Genomic DNA, 14,518 nt, shown 5'->3' on the forward strand with positions numbered 1-14,518 from the left:
GCGGCGCGGCTGCTCCCCGCCGGCCCTGCCGGGAAACCGGCCCGCCCCCTCCGCTCCGCCCCGCCAGCCTCCCCCCTGCTCCGGCACCCGCTCCGGCAGCTTCCCCACCGCCCCGGCACCCTCCTCCCGCTTTTGCTCCTGCAGCCTCCCTTCCTTTGCCCCGGCAGCCCCCCCCCCCCCCGTCTTTGCCCCGGCAGCTTCCCCCCCTTTTGCTCCTGCAGCCCCCTACCTCTTTGCCCCTGCAGCCTCCCCACACACACACCATTTGCTCCTGAAGCCCCCCCGCCTTTGCCCCGGCTGCCGAAGGGTCCCATCCCACCGAGACAGGCACACCCTGTTCCCCCACTCATGACAGCGATTCACAAAGCGCCTGTATTGAACCCACAGAAAACAGAAAGCGAAGCGACTAGGTCGTTGCCAACGGTAAACGGGTAAGAGATTCCTTTGCGTTTGATTTACCAGGCCTTGAGTTTCACCTCCTGTCAACCTCGCGAGCCCCAGCGCCTTCCCAAGGAGGATTTCCTCGGGCAAAAAATAACTAGTCATAGGCCACAGACAGCACACAGGCGTGCGTGCGTGTGAGCTTGCACGCGAGGAGGGAGCTGCTTCCGAGAACATGCAAGTTTAACACCACGTCAGCCCTCGCAGCTCAAAAGTCACGCAGCACGCTGGAATAAACAGTCCTCACTCAGGCCAGAGACAGCACTCTCAACCTCCAAACGTTACTGAATTTCACGGTGGAAGTCTCTCAGAGAACGCTAATTAATGACTAAGAAGCAAAGCAGAAGCCCATCCTGGAACGAAGTCACCGTGACTCATTTTCTGTAGCTACACGGCGTGAGCTCAGCCCCCTTCTCGCTCGGGGCTGCCAGGGTTTGGGCTCCGGCTGGTTACTGCCTCTGACACACTCCGAAAAAGAAAGCATCAAGTGCACCAAATAGAACAGATGACCGTAAGTGACTATTTATTTAACATGGCGTAGTTTAGAGGCGGAATTCGTTAAGAGCATAGTTAAGAACTTTTTGTCCAAAAGCACGCCGTCGTGTGTGCGTGTGCGAGAGCACGGCGGTACCTCTGCTGCTGGTGCAACGGCCGGGACGCTGCCCCAGTGGAGCACATGCCTGAATTTCAACAGGCCGTGTCCATCCGTTCACACGGGCTCCACACCGCTGGAATTAAGTGCATCTGCATCCCTAACTTGGCCAGTTATAATAACTTCTAATAACTGAAGAGGTAAATAACTTCTAAAGAGGTATGTAAGCCAAAACGTCTTGCAGTAACAGGTAAATAACTTCTAAAAAGGTAAATAACTTCTAAAAAGGTAAATAACTTCTAAAAAGGTAAATAACTTCTAAAAAGGTAAATAACTTCTAAAAAGGTAAATAACTTCTAAAAAGGTAAATAACTTCTAAAAAGGTAAATAACTTCTAAAAAGGTAAAATTTATGTTGCTGGAACACTTACTATATTATTTGTGTTACCGTTTTCTTTTTAAATCCAGTCTTTCATTCCTTGTGCTCGGTGATTTTATGAAATTACATATACAGAAAATACACGCATCTGGGAAGAAACTGCCGTTTTAAGATGGCACAAGGTTTACGGCGCGGTTTGGAGACGCTGCACAGCTGCGTTTACAATGCAGGGAGAATATGCCATTTCCACAAACAAATTACAAACATTGAGCTTCGTGCAGTTGGAGCTGACTTCATATAGAATGACACAATAGAGGCTGAGTAAAGAAGGCATCCATATCTACAGGAGCTGAAAACAAATTATCATCTGTAAATTAATTGAACCCTTGAGTGTCTGAAACATCAGACAGGCACAGCCTTACGCTCTGTCTGGACTCGACAAAGCAAGAGCTTTACCAAGCACGGTGACTGGTAATGTGTCATATCCTCATTTAGTGAGAAAGAACCGTATACACGCTTGCATTTATCTTCTATTACCAGAACAGAAATTATCTGTTTGGAACAGCTTCTTTCATGCATGAGATATAAATAAGTAGCACATATGGCTGAACTACACACTAAGGTACGCACAACTCCCACTGCAGTGGGAGTAAGGATGCAACCGAGAGAAGACGGAGGCCTGGAATAACCATCTTTCTCAAAACAAATGTATAATTAAAGGAAATACATCACCCCAGCAGATCATACACCCATTTCTGAGGCTACCCCACACCAATATATAAAGAAACTATGACCACCATGAACATATGATCTCATTTTTAAACACACGTTTAAATCTTAAGCAAGAGAAAGAAAGCTTTAATTATTTCTTTCAGATGGTAAACTGCATCGGAGTGAATGCAGCCATTTACAATTCTGACTTGCAAATAATGGAATAATCAGTATGCACACTTCACTTATTTGCTGATGAAAGAAGGGAAATGTCTTTGACTTAAACGTTCACCCTGAAAACAAAGTTCTCAGGCTCCAACACATTTTTTTCTAGTGACAAGACCTCCTTTTCTACCTTAATACTTGCACAATGAACATTCTTAACTTCTTAACACACAGCCCATTACAGGAAGGTTAACTGTCCTTTCCTGACGTTTTATATGAAGTGAAGTCAACAACTGGTGGGAACTGGAAGGATGCTGGGGAACAAGGCGACACACAAAAGGTGTGCTGCATCTTCCTCCGAAGCCCTTCCATCCCGAGACTGTTGCACAGATTCTTGCTCTGCATTTTCAGCCAGAAGGAAAAGGGAGAGGAACAGTCACTGCCACAAGCTCTTATTTTAGCTCCAAGTATTTCTGCCAGACAATCCAGCAGAAAGCTGTTAGACTCCACGTTCTCCATCTTCCACCACATTTCCCTCCCAACAAGAGTGGTATATATCACCATTTTAAAATCAGGCAACAGTACAAAGGTTCCACTATAACCCAATTAATATAGACACCCAGAAATCAAAGTCTTAACTTTTTCCACAGTTGTATTTCACATGTTCTCAGGACGCCTTTACCCTGCAAACTGCCTCTTGAGGACCTTTGTTAGGCTGCTCTAACGGAGCACTCCACACATTGTGGAAGAAACAGTGAGAAACTACTGTCGACTTATTTTTCAAGGGAAAGTAAAGGTTCCTGAAGGAAGGTTGAAAAAGAGGGCCACGGTGATGCTAGATGTGCCCACTTGCAGTAACACATGGGGGAAAAGCTATGGTTCTTGTAAAAGTAAAACTGAGCTTGAGTAAAAGATCCTCTGCCATCGAACCAGAGGGAAAAACTGTTGGCGGTGGCTGGCAGCAAGTGTGGGGAAGCCCTCTCAGTAAAGATTAACAATCCCTGCAGATGCAGTTTGGGGGATGTTGCGGCTTGATATTTTGGGGAGCAATACCAATGCAGTATATGGACCAACGTGTTTAAACCCTTCTTCTCCTGATTCTTTGTAACCAGGAAAAGAAGTTAATGAAGTTAAAATACTTCCCTGACTTCAGAATATCTTTCTAAACTGCACTATCTAGTTCAGTCAACTGTCCAAAACTTTTAACATTTCGTTTTCTCAATTATAGAGCAGGTGAACATTGAAACCACTGAAAAGGCAGGATGTTACGTGGTGATACATGACACACATCTTTCCATAGTATCTAAGGCTGCCTTTCCAGAAAATAAGGCAGCCTTCCAGAAAAAGTGATTCAAGGCCATCATGCAAACCCATCAGTGCTGTGAAACTACTTTTCATTGATAGTACGATAATTCGTTTAATTTGTAGTCTGATAATCACAAAACCACTGCTATCATTTCAAGATCTTGCTAATCAACACAAAAGTTGCACGACTGAAACTCATGCTTGCAAAAAGTTATATTGATGGGAAGGCAACTTATTTTGAGATTACACGTAACACTGTTCTTAGGTGGTCTTCATCGATTTCAAGGCATCAAAAAAATTCCTCTTGTGAGGAATCTCAGTGCTACTGTTCCCAAGGTGCCTATACCCTGTATGTCTAAAATAATCTACCTCGCTTTACACTGCACATCAAGGACAGAATGAAGTTGACTTCAGTAGTACCAGAGTTTCCTCCAAGAACTTCTCTATCATTTGTCCAATTTAATCAATCACTACATAACATTTTACATTTTTTTTTTAAAATTGCTTTTTAGTGCAATTTCCACTACATACAAGGTAAAGAAATCAGTACATATTACTACATAAAATACTGAAATCTACAGTTCCAGGCGCTTTTTTTCTTACTATTATTATTCTGTAATGTAACTATATCAATATTTTCTTAATTGTCTGCTCTAACAATTAAGCAAAAGTACAAAATGAGACATATCCAAGGTTAAGCAACAAGTCAGTGGCAACTGGAAGACACAGGTCCCTTGACGCACACAACAGCACCTGACACACTGGATCAACCATTTAGCACTTCAAAGTCAAAGAGAACATACAAATGTACATGCCTCTTTCTTTGCTGCGTAGCAGCAGGTAAGAATGCTGAAAATAAGGAATGAAAGTTGTTATTCTTAAGCTACTGAATCATTATTTGCAGTAGGAAACAGTCATACCACCTTTATTTTAGTAAAAATACTAAACTTCTGACTTTAATTTACCAGTGGAAAAACAATCCATCTATTAATGTTTTACAGTACTGAACAAAAGATGTACATTTATTACAGAAAGCAATATGAAACTCAGGAATTCATTTATGTAGTTAATTTTTATGGTAATGCTTTAAAATTAACCAAGTAGATGGTTCTTTTTCATACCAATGCTTGATGCAAAGTGCTAATCGCCTTCAAATAAAATTTCAAGCCCTACCCTTGTTCTGACGTGGACACGTGCCAGCAAGTCAGGTTAGGTAAGTACCAAGGGAAAAGAAACATCAATGATGGAGATATTTTTGTAAAAGTTAACAGGTGGGAAAAGAGAATCTGATACGTTCACCCTGTTATCAAGATGTGCTAACCCTTCCATACCTATTAGACTTTTGCAGTAGTCCATTTTTCATAATATGTCAACTTATTATACCTAGATTTCTTTTTTCTCCCGTTGCATAATTAAATATTTATAATTTTTATTTTCTGTGTGCATTTCTATCCTCCTTCTTAATACTAAGACTGCTAATTTAAATTTTTTTTAAGTGAAAAAAGCCCTTGCTGTGTTTCTATGAAGGTGAAATAATGCAGGCCAGCTTTCACTAATGAAGAGAGAGGAAGGCAGCAAAGGTTTTCTCAACACCAGCACCCGGGTAGCCTTTGCCAGAGTGACACCCAGTGGGATACATCTTGCTTTGGTCCGTCCTGAAGATCAGGAGGGCAGAAATTTCAAGGTCCAAACATGCTGAGATGAAATTTTCTATTAATTAAAGTCTCCCTCCCCTGGCCAGGCTGGTACATCTAACTTCAGGTCAGAAGGAGGACCTCTGGAAAGTGGTAAATGCTTCATGCCAGAACCTAGGAAAGAAGCTGGGACTCTACTTTGCTTTGGAGTGCAGAGGGGGGCACCTGTGTTGTGTATCTATGTTTTTAACAATGGCTGACCTCCAGACACTGTCAGAATGAAGAATTGCTTCTGAAAATGCCATTAAATTCAGAGCAAGATGATCAGTAAGTAAATAACTAGAGTAATTACTATTCCCCCTTGTGCCCTATTGCTGTCAGATAGAGCCAGAAATCTCCGATAACTAAGCAGTATTGCATATCTGACTGGTAGATGCAATTGGCTCTGTGGAGGACAGCAATAACCTAAAACCACAGTGTTTTTAAGAAAAATAAACACATATTATTCTTCTGGTACTGTCCACAAACAAGTAAAAAAAACCCCTCATCCGCTTACACGTGATAAACCAGAACTGGTATAAGTAGAAGAAGGTGGCCAGTTTATAATCCTTAAAATAAAAATCTTCTTTGCTAGTTAAATGACATTCACTGTGTGCTGTTTTTTTTTCTTAGTAAAACCTCATATTCTTTCACATTGCTCAAACGAGAAGTATCAAAACTAGAGCAGTTCCAATTTATCAATATTAGTAAATGAAACCTTTTGAATCCAGACCCAACTTTTACATTTGCAGCTAGCAGTAACAAAAATCAGTAATCAGATTGGTCTCAAATTCACCTTCTTTTAATATCTTGTGCTACTAATTAAAAGTTTTAAAAGGACACCATTCTGTTTCTCTTATTTAATAAAACCTGAAAGTTTGGCAAAAACATTTCTCAGAAAAAAAAATTGTATTACATATATGAATATCACCGCACTTCTAGTTATTTTGCTGACTATCAGATAATCTTATCTCCAAGTGATTTATGATTCATGTATTTGGACAGGGAATGCATGATTCAAAAGCGGGCCCTTTTCTTGGAAAATTTGTTGGAGTTAATCATTTCTGCAGAGGTATCTTACTACCCTAGGAGTGCAGTCAGAGAGGAATGGACCTAGAACTTTGGCCTACACATGCAGAACACTTTAATGCCTTCAGTGTATCAGTACGGTAACATTATACAACTTAAGCTGAAGCGTTACTAAGAGTTCCTGTTTATCTTATGAGACAAGAAATAATTTTATCACAAAATAGAAAAAAAAAATTGTATCAGTCATACTGAAGTCAGCAGTCTCTCAAGAAGTCATCTTTCTAGGCATTTTCTTCTACAGCTGTACTAACCAGTGTTGCACCAGTCTGAGAGAAAAATTAATGATGCTTCAAAACGAAAACTAAAAAAAATCCAAACCCCTTATTCTTAAAGTTCATGCAGTGAGCATTTGCAGGGGATCAGGCATGAATTAGGAACAGGTTAACACATTTCAGTACCCTAAAAAAAAGCCCCAAACATCTGAATAGCATTTTGTGACGGGAGTCTGAAGGCAGCCTTTCACCAGTGTGAACGGGACTGCTGGAAACAGTGCCTCTTGCTCAACGTTAAACTTCTTGACTTGCTCACCCACAAAGCATCATGTATCCACTCATGTCTCGGATACAGACCCGAGAGACACCAGGACATCCGAGATTAAAGCACCCATCCAATTTTGAATATTAGATCCCCGAGTTAATACATAAAATGATAGAAAATACACCCACAATGGGGACGTGCTCGTTTGGTTTACCTAGGATTTTGTTGAACGGGTGCACCCTCTGGTGGAAGTCTCTTCGATCAGTATAAGCCACGTAGATTTAGCAAAGGCCCAGCCAACACCACGCATCCTTAACTAATACAAGCAACACAAACTGATTCCTGTAATACCATGTAACTTTTGAGATTTTTTTGAAGGTTAATTCTAAAGCGCTGATGATTCTGGAACACTTAGATCCTGCCACAAGGCAAGCAGTAACGTATGGATGGTGGTGCTTTGTTCCTTCTCCTTTAGGCTATTTAAACTAAACAAGAATGGGAATGTTCCTGTATAAGGCAGTGGTGACAACTAAAATTTAAACAGTTCTAAAATTAACAGCTAGCTCTAACAGACAGGTGGTTTACTATCTACATGCAAATAATGACCATTCTTTAACCAAAAATTCAACTAATTATAAAGGGACACCTGGAAGGTAACATTACCACAGTATTTTACATCTGAAAAAACAGCCAAGAGCTGCTCACCACAGCACACCTTCAGGAAAGCTTTAGTTACCCAGTAAAACACTGATTCTAAAGACCTGCAACACCCTTGCAAAGTTGAAGGTGTGAATGAAGATCTCTGTAGCTATCCCTTGAAAAGGTAAATCCTTACAATATAAAAGGGAGAGATATTATACATTTGACTGCCCGTTCTACCAAGCTCTGCATGATTCAAACAGCAAGGAGGAAGATAGCAGCAATAACATCTTAAATTAGAAATAAAATAAATGAATGGAAGAAATTAACACTAAATTCAACAGAACATTCTTCTTCTAAGATACAGGAGATGAAGAACAAAAATCTGAAGCTCAGGAAATATTGTTAACGTTCCAATCCTCAAACTTAATTGTGCCTCCTGAAAATGGCAATAATAATGGAAATTATTCACAAACGTATCACGTGCATCCAACAGGCTAGGCATGGTTCCAGATCAGCTGTAGCAACACAGTCAAGTCTAAGCCTGAGCAATGATACAAAACCATCTGGAAGAAAATGGGGTGAGTCCTTCATTTTGCCTAATACATATGTAAGGAACCAACTAGGAGACGCACACATTGCTTTAGAAATGCTGCGTGGTTTCCTTCAGAACTGCATGGCACACAGTTTGTCTCAGTGTTGACTCCCAGAGCCTCCCTGCTGCGGATATTGTGAGCAGCTGGATGGGTAGTCTGCAGAACACATAAATAAAACCACAGCATTAGATAATACCATGCAGAAAACAGCAAAACGATTGCTATATTCAGCAGATGTTCTTTGTCTGAAATAGCCTTAAGTGACTATGAGTAGGAGAGATGCTCTGCTCTACGTTTTAGAATGAGAACATGCATTTGAAAGATTATTTCTTTACAGAATAATTATTGTGTGGGAGTACACTATAAATGCTTTATTTCTAGAATTCAGCAATCTGTGTGTTGCTAAATTCAGCATTCCGGAAGGGTACAGGATATTGCCTGGTTATATTTATTTTGTCCATGAAGATTTTTTTTTTTTTTTGCATGTCGTACAGGTTTTTAAATTAGAAAAAAATCTGTAACTTGGAAGAATTTTCTCTGATATATGGGTCCAGGCTGAGTCTAGCCATGACTGGCTAGCTAGAAAATACAAACTAATTCTGTTTTCTGTGGATGGATTAATCTCTAATCTATACCAATACGGCATGAAGTAAATGAATCTGGATCAATTCGATCCAGAGGTAGTTCAAACCTGCACCACGCTCAAGGTCACCACAGGCATGAAGCCACACTGCCGCTAAGAGCAGCTCCGTTCAGCAGCGTCACAGAAGTTTTGAACTGCTTTTCCGTAACATAGGCTTTACATCAAGCTCAGTAAAGCCAACCTGAAGAAGAACCAGACCACCGCAGACACCTGAGGGGCTGTCTATAGTGAGCCTGGCTCCTGTCCTACTCATTAGGTCTAGCTCCACACCAGAGTCCCTGGATCCAACACTGCTGCTGCAGAGCACATATCTAGCCACACCTCCACATACCTGGACATCCCCTGCACAGCTCTCCTGTGAGAGCTTTCTGACCCACCTAGGAAGTGATGCCCTTCTCACTGCTGGCACTGCTACACCCAGCCTGACTCTTACAGAATCACAGAATCATCTCGGTTGGAAAAGCCCTTGAAGATCCTCCAGTCCAACCATGAACCTCACACTGACCCTTCTCAACTCCACCAGATCCCTCAGCGCTGGGTCAACCCGACTCTTCAACCCCTCCAGGGATGGGGACTCCCCCCCTGCCCTGGGCAGCCCATTCCAACGCCCAACAACCCCTTCTGCAAAGAAATCCTTCCTAAGAGCCAGTCTGACCCTGCCCTGGCGCAGCTTGAGGCCATTCCCTCTTGTCCTGGCGCTTGTTCCTTGGTTCAAGAGACTCATCCCCCCTCTCTGCACCCTCCTTTCAGGGAGTTGTAGAGGGCCATGAGGTCTCCCCTCAGCCTCCTCTTCTCCAGACTAAACCCCCCCAGTTCCCTCAGCCGCTCCCCATCAGACCTGTGCTCCAGACCCTGCACCAGCTCCGTTGCCCTTCTCTGGACACGCTCGAGTCATTCAATGTCCTGTTTGGAGTGAGGGGCCCAAAACTGAACCCAGTCATTGAGGGGTGGCCTCACCAGTGCCAAGCACAGGGGTAAGATCCCTTCCCTGTCCCTGCTGGCCACGCTATTGCTGATACAAGCCAGGATACCATTGGCCTTCTTGGCCACCTGGGCACGCTGCTGGCTCCTGTTCAGCCGGCTGGCAATCAACCCCCCCAGGTCCCTCTCTGAATCCTCAGTATTAATCAGATTTCCTCTTATCTGCAGAGTTTTTATTAACTATACCTGAACTCAGCCATTACCTAAAGTTCTAAAGCTGGCTGGATACGATCCCTACGTACTGCATTCTGTACAGACCATTACAGTGACACAGGTACTGCCACAATGAGTTCAAGTGTTTGCGATGCGCAGGCTAGTCTGTGTTACATGTAACCAAATAACCATCCCCAAGATGAAGCAGTCAGGAATAGCCCCTTTTATTCACACATCCAGACATTCTTCACGTGATACTTCAGTTTCTAGTTCATCCTTCTTGCTTCAATACTAGCATTTTAGGAGCCATCAGCACACAGATGGCCAACTCTTCCGACTACACATTATAGGCTAAAATCCTCCTGTGTCTAAGATCCAGAAGGCTTTTGCCAAACTCAGGGCTGCAGGAATGGGAAACCCCAGACATAACTCACAAGTGAGAAGTGACACCAAGCACCACGAGATCCTCCTACGCTGCTCAAGGATGGTGCAGTAGTGGGTGGGTGGGTGCCAGGATGACACATTTCAGACTCAGAAATCCCATCTGGCTGATTTCCTCCCACTAACAGGGATTCAGACTGCTGAACCGGACCGGCATAATCCCACTGTGGATCACCTGATATATCCCGGGGCGGGGGGGGGGGGGGGGGGTGTGTGTGTGTGTCTACACGTGAACTGCTTATAATCTGTGTGCTGATACAGAGACCGAGCTGACTACCCCACATTTAAATGATTGTTTCTGATTGCCTGGCATCCTTTGTGCTTAAATATATAATCACAGGCAGCAACCAAACGGATGGACCCAACAGGCAGTAACAAACCTGGCCCCTACACCAGTGCTTCGCCGCCGCAGTCACACCCTTCACTCATTTTACTGCCTACCAGTTGTCTTCTACCCGCAAAACACAATTTGTTAGGTCTGCTTACATTAAAGGTTCATTCATTCAACCTCCTCAGCCTCTCCTAGTGCAGCCCTTGTGCTGCAGCATTAGTGACACAGTTTCCAGGCTTACTTTCACCCTGTATTTCTCCACCACACCATGAAAGGCCAGTGTGACCTGTAAGAAAGCTTTCAGCACCTCCACGATAGCTGGCACACCCACCAAGGGTTCTCCTGAGCAGGAGAGTTACAGTTCCTCAGTGGCCTCCACGCCACAAATGGCTTGACTGCCACCCTCAGATCACATCTGGCTGGAAAGTATGTAAATCACACACATGTGCAGCATCAGTCTGCACAAGCCTCCACAGGACCCAAACCAGGGAATTTTGTGGCTGACCAGAATACAAAGTGAAATACATGCAAAAGGATGAAATAAAACACTGTAATTTTTGTGTTTCCTGCTTTCAGAAGCTTTTATTTGGATTATCTGCAGGATACGCCTGCAGATCTCAAAGCAACATGGGAACCAGACCTTGATGTTTGAGAAACAGATGCCCCAGTCTTGAATATATTATGTTCATTCTTACCTGTAGAGTTTAGTTATTTTCCAAATATTGCATCTGCTACTGCTTTTCAAAAGCGTGGTCAGTTCCATGCTCTATCTGGGATAAATGCTGAGCAAGCCATTCCCCCTCAGAATCTATTCACAGACATTATTTCATTTATTTGGTCTACACGCAGAACCAGCTATCAACCAAAACTTTAAAAATGCTGAAGGAGGAAACTGGCGCAGATGAGACCATTTCAAGACAACAAAAATGGGTCACATATGCTACACTGAGCTTGTTACAGATACAGTGTCACAGAAATCCAGCAAGTTTCAGCTTTTAGAAATTAAGGGTGAGTATAGCAATCCATTATTTCAATGCAATGTTCTCAGAAGGTAAAAGAGAACAGCTCATGACACAACGCCACCGGATAACATCCTCTACTTTGTTCACCTCAATGATTATTGCAACTATCTTCCCTCTTCCCAACACAGAGGATGACAACTCAGACATTCTCCTGCCCTTACAGAGTCATAGATTCTTCCCAAATTCATATCCAGATAAGAAAGCTACCCTCTCAAACCCATATCTGGACCCAACAGTGGTTCAAGTCAGTGCCGTTCCTCACCAGCCCCCAGCCTGCCCCTCCAGCTGTACTCTTTTTGGGGCAACATTCTAACCACATCGAGGAACTGATTTGGCTGAAAATTAATACAGTCAAATTACGTCTCCAATGTTAAAACCTCAGACACCACAGAATGTTTCAAAAAAAGCACAGCACACAGAAGAACTGGAAAGCTTCTCATCCACCTCGCTCACACGAAGATAGCAGAAACTGCTCAGTTTCTGAGTGTCATGCATGTTTATTCAAAGAAGGTTTTTCTTTTGTACTTCAACAAACCCCAGTCAGCTGATCCCAAACTTGAAACACTAATCCCTTACTGCATGATAAATTTCAACACAGCCAAGTAAACATGTGGATTTTAGAATATTAGAAGAGTGCAATTTTGAAAAAGGAGAGGTTTTTCAATCTTAACTACAGTGAAGCTTTTGCTCTGCTCTAATTTAATTCTTGGACATAGTTTAGTCCGCCGACTCTGGAAGAAGTGCCATTCAGAAAGTTAGCTTGAATTCAGATTTAGATGTGAATGTGAAAACCTAGCAGTTTTGAAAACTACGGAATTTATTTCCCAACTAACAAGTACTGGGAAGGAGCGAGGAGATGTAAGAGGAAACATGGGAAGAAACCTGTCCAGATTCCTTCTAGCCAGGATGAGGAGAATACACAATTTCCCCTTAGAACTGCAATAGACCACTGCAACATTAAGCCTTAGTCACAAACTTTTTAGGCTGTACCTACGCTGTAGGAAAAGGTCTCAACTTCAGTGAATTACTTAAGTTAAAACAACAGAATAGACAGGTCTTCCAGATATGTGAAGTGAAATGGTTTGGCTAGAACAATTAAACAAGTGCAAAAGGAAGTGATCACCCCTGGAGAACTCGGTAGTGAAACGGTTACTGCAAGCAAAGAATAGATGTTGTTTCTGTGCTTAACAAAACCCCTTCTAGAGAAGCAAACAAAACCAGAATGGCTGGTAGTAGACAGCAAAATTAATGGCTGCAAGGTCAGCCAAGTGTATGCTTTAGTTTGGATGTAGGTTCACAACATAGCTGCATATGGAAAATAAAAAAGTATTTTCATAGGAGTGGGATCATTCCTCTGGCTGTGGTATGACTTAAACTAAAATCCACACAGTACTAGAATGTAGATAATGAGTCGAGAAAGATGCAAGAGACTGCACAGATGCTGTGACTCCACAGTAAAACATCAAATCCAGAATAAACACTGACACAAGGCCGAAGGCACAATATCCTTTTTAGACTAACTTAAAAAGAGGAAAACATACACACCCCCAAGCATAACAGAATATACACCACTGGTACTATTGAAAAAAACATGTGCAGGCATCTGGAGACAACATCAAAGAAATGATTCTCCTTTTCTGAAAGACAGCTGGACTTGTTGCTGTCTTACGTTCTATAACCGGCTGAAACAAACAATTTTAAAATATCAGGTATCTCCTTAATGCATCTCTGAAGATTTACCCTGACAAACTAATGTTATAAAAGCAAAGAACAGAGAGGGTGTATCAAAGTCCATGTTGAGAACATTTGTTTTGTTACAGGGATATTAAGGGTGTGCACTGTAATTCCACACAGCACACAATGTTCTCCATTACTTTTATGAACACAAATTGTACAACAACACAGAGATCAGGTATAATCACCACTGGGGTGACATGTATTTTAATCACAAATATTATTTTCTGTGGGACTCCGACAGGATTCTTACTGTTGGAATGCGAGAGCAATCGCTATCCTGAAAAGGCCACATTTCTGTCTGAAGGTTTTTAAGAATTCCTCTGTTAAACAAGATGCCAGCTACCATGGTAACTAACAACGTTCATTTAGCCATAAGAAATACTGGGATGTCCTAATATTAACACTAGACAGCAAAAATGATCCTATTTGGTCTGTTCATACATAATGTATTAATCGCGGAGGCATTTTTTTCCACAGGTTTTGCAAGCTATAAAACAGTTATCAAGAGCATTTGAATTAGATTAGGACTGTATAAACCATCAAGCTGTAAGAGCTTGTAATCTTTTCAGCAGAGCTATGCCAAGAAAGAGCCACAGCTCAACACGACACGGAATTTTCAATACAGCTGAGAAGTCTTACTCGCAAAAACAATCTCTGTGTGTTCCCAAGGGTTTAGGCAGGCATAGCTGGGCAAGTGTAAGCAGAGTCTGACAGAAAGGTCATTTTACACAACGTGAAGAAACACAGCAAATGTCATTTGAAAGAACTGCTACACAAGATTCTCTATGTATCCATTCAATGGAATGCAGAAAAAAAAAAAAAGAGGGAGAAAGAAAAACAGACCTTCAGAAAGTTACTAACCGATGACCAATAATAATAATGAAGATGCTCAAGACTCTTGGCTACATAAATACAGGTATGTAACCTCCAGCATCCCCCTTGGGAACACCCAACCCCTCCCACCCCACGCGCAGCCCAGCCTCCTGCACAGCCCCGCCGGAGGAAAGGAACCTTCACCTGGCCAGAACAACCCCGTGTCACTGCATGGCCCTTTGCTGCTGGAGCTACAGAGACTCACAGCTCCTCAGTCCTAGGGCACCTCTTCCTGGTGCTGTTACGCTGACAAAGGAGCCACCCCAACAGC

At 42.5% G+C, this 14,518-nt stretch overlaps 1 long non-coding RNA gene across 1 annotated transcript; it reads left to right on the plus strand.

Annotated features, from left to right (window-relative positions):
* The first annotated feature begins 227 nt into the window (after window positions 1-227).
* Window positions 228-5,870, plus strand: LOC141927271 (uncharacterized). The gene is made up of 2 exons (XR_012624348.1): window positions 228-952; window positions 1,501-5,870. It is a non-coding gene; the product is annotated as an uncharacterized LOC141927271 (long non-coding RNA).
* The last annotated feature ends 8,648 nt before the right edge of the window (window positions 5,871-14,518 follow it).

The sequence above is a fragment of the Strix aluco genome, chromosome 9 (genome assembly GCF_031877795.1).
Source record: "Strix aluco isolate bStrAlu1 chromosome 9, bStrAlu1.hap1, whole genome shotgun sequence".
NCBI lineage: Eukaryota > Metazoa > Chordata > Aves > Strigiformes > Strigidae > Strix > Strix aluco.